A 3,008-nucleotide genomic window follows, 5' to 3' on the forward strand; every position below is an offset into this window, starting at 1 on the left:
GGGTCCCAATCATCCTCGACCTCAATCATATGAACGTCTCCACCTTTGTGGTCAGGCAGAGGGTTGTTGTGGACATTAGGAGCAGGCTCCTTTGCTACGATGACCTTGTTGTCGATCAGGGTCTGAATCTTATCTTTCAATGAACGGCACTCGTCAAGGGTGTGTCCTTTCATGCCGGAGTGATACGCACAGGTCTTGTTGGGGTTGACCCACTGGAAGGGATTTTCTGGAGCTTTGGCTGGGATGGGAGCGACGTAACCGGCGGCTTTATGTCTTTCATATAGCTGGTCAATTGGTTCTGTGATGGCTGTGTATTGTCTGGGAGGTTTTCAGTCAAAATTTGGTCTAGGCCTTGGAAAATTTTGGCGAGTGGGTGGTGACTGGTAGTGAGAGGGTTGAGTGTTATAAGCTTGGTAACAAGTGCTGGTTGAGAGTATCTGGGTGAAGTGGGTTGATATGTGAGAGGTGGAGAGGACTGGTAAACGGGAGGTGGATAGAAAGGTGCGGGTGCTTGGTAATTTGGGATAGGCTGATATGTAAGTGGAGGTGATGGGTAGGTGTGGTATTTTGGTGGTGACTTGGCTCCCTGTTCGATCATCATGGCACTTACATCTTTCTTCTTGGAAGTGCCACCAGTTTGTAAAGCTTTATTGGTGGCTTGCAATGCTTCAAGATTTGTTACCATACCATTCTTGATGCCCTCTTCAATCCTTTCTCCGAGTTTGATGATATCAGAGAACTTTTGACCCTCGATCAGCATCAACCTTTCATAATATTGGGGATTCTGAGCCCGAACGAAGAACCTATTCATTTGTTCTTCTTCCAGGGCCGGCCTGACCTTGGCAGCTTCTGACCTCCAATGAGTAGCATACTCGCGGAATCTTTCGGTGGGCTTCTTCTTCAAATTCTGTATGTAGAACACATCTGGGGCGTTCTCGGTATTGAACCGGAATCAATCCATGAAGTCCGATGCCATGCTTACCCAACTCGTCCACTTCCTAGGGTCCTGACTGATATACCAGGATAGTGCATCTCCCTTCAAGCTCCTCATAAAGAGCTTCATGCGGATTTTCTCATCTCTTCCAACCCCAACTAACTTGTCGCAATAGGTCCTCAGGTGAACTCTGGGATCTCCTGATCCATCAAACATTTCGAACTTGGGAGGTTTGTACCCCTCCGGAAGTTCAACGTCTGGTTGAATGCACAAGTCTTCATAGTTCAGCCCCTCAATGCCTTTGCTACCTTCGACACCCTGGACCCGACTGGTTAACTTCTTGAGCTCGGCTGCCAAGTTCCTGATGAGGGAGTCTTTGTCATCAGACTCAGGTGCATTTGAGATCGGTTGGGTGTAGTGAGGTACAGTTTCCACAAAGATAGGAGTGTTATGGAGGTGGTCGTTTATGGTGTTTGGTGGCTCGGGAATGAGCAATGGAGTGTTGTTGCATGTGTTGCAGGTTTGGACGTGAGCAGGCTGTATTTGTGGTTGCAGGGTGTTTTGTGGAGGTGCGGGATTCTGGGTGTTGACATCAGGAGCAGCAAGAGAGAATGATAGGCTTGCCAAGTTCTGAACTTGGTCCAACTCTTCCTGGAATTTCAACAATTTTTGTTCAAGATGAGCAGCAGTTCCCTTAGCAATTGGGGTACCCTGAGAAGTTTCCTCTCTTTCAATCTCCTTTCTAGCACTTGCGTTTTCTATTTTTCCTTTGTTCTTGTTCCGGACAGGACTTGGAGGAGGAGGTAGTGGAGGGCCCTTGGATCTTGTGGAGTATACTGATGGTGCCAGAATGCACGAACTAACCTTTGGGGAGGGGAATAAGAAATAAAAGAAAACAAAAAAGTAACAAGTTAGTGCGAGTTTTGAGAAAAAATGTTGCAGTATTTAAACACATTGTGCGAGAATATAAATTGCGTCCTGATTTTGGGTGCCTCGTTGTGCCCGAGGTAGACCTAGCGACAAATAGTTTTGGAGAACTTATAATGCTAAATGCCTCATTTTATTGATAAAAACGACTCTAAATAACGGAAAATGAAATGTCACTATTAGACATTGGCCTTATTACATCATTAAAATTAAAGAATAAACGACTCCTAACTATTTGGTCCCAGAAGGACCTTCCCCAGATTTGGCATCTTTGGCTCCATCGAACAGCTCCACCAGCTCGCGCAGTCCTAGCAGCAAATAGGCTCGGGCTAGATGTCCGCCTGCATTTCCCTCAGCGTTTTGACAATCTTCATTCCTTTTGATGAACTTTCTTCCAGATCCACTAGACCCCGCTCCAAATACCCTAGCCGGTTGTTGGCGCTGACAGCCATTTCTTTCCATTCCTCGATCAATTTCTGATGGGCTTCTTGTATTTCCCGATGCTCACTTTCACACTCTCGAATCCTTTTGCGTAGTTGGTTGTACTTAACCCGTGCTTCAGCGTGGTCATCAATAATTCTGTGACCCTGAATAAACCCGGGGTGACCCATGACATTGCCTTCTAACCAACCCAAATAGTGCGGCACACAACCGGCGTGATACCTGACTGGCTCAATGGATTCTTTCTCCAAAACGATCTTGCTATGCCACAAATGCTGAGCTTGGCACCTGTGGGGGCTGTCATCATCCTGAAAATCGGCCTTGAGGTGACTTGTCTTAGCAACCCTTGGTATGATTTGTTTTCTCCCCGTTTGCCTCATGGCTCGGAGAGGAATGTAAGGATAAGTTCCTCTCAAACCAATCAGTATGAGAAATGGTGCATCTCGGATCGAACAATGAACTCATCTGTGGGGAACCATTCAAACATCCACTGAACCTGGTCTTCTTTCAGATTTTCAAATAATTCCGCCCATCCTCTGGCGTCCTCTGGCTGTGCGAACATTTTAGGCATATAGTTCATACGCCTTGGCTGGTGGAAGGCAATATGGTCATCCCAATCCATGCGTAAGATCTCTTGTCGATATTCCCCTTTCTGGAGGTGTTCCGTGAGCCATAGCTGAAGTAACAAGTTGCAACCCTCAAAGTG

Source organism: Nicotiana attenuata, unplaced genomic scaffold (genome assembly GCF_001879085.1).
Source record: "Nicotiana attenuata strain UT unplaced genomic scaffold, NIATTr2, whole genome shotgun sequence".
Classification (NCBI taxonomy): domain Eukaryota; kingdom Viridiplantae; phylum Streptophyta; class Magnoliopsida; order Solanales; family Solanaceae; genus Nicotiana; species Nicotiana attenuata.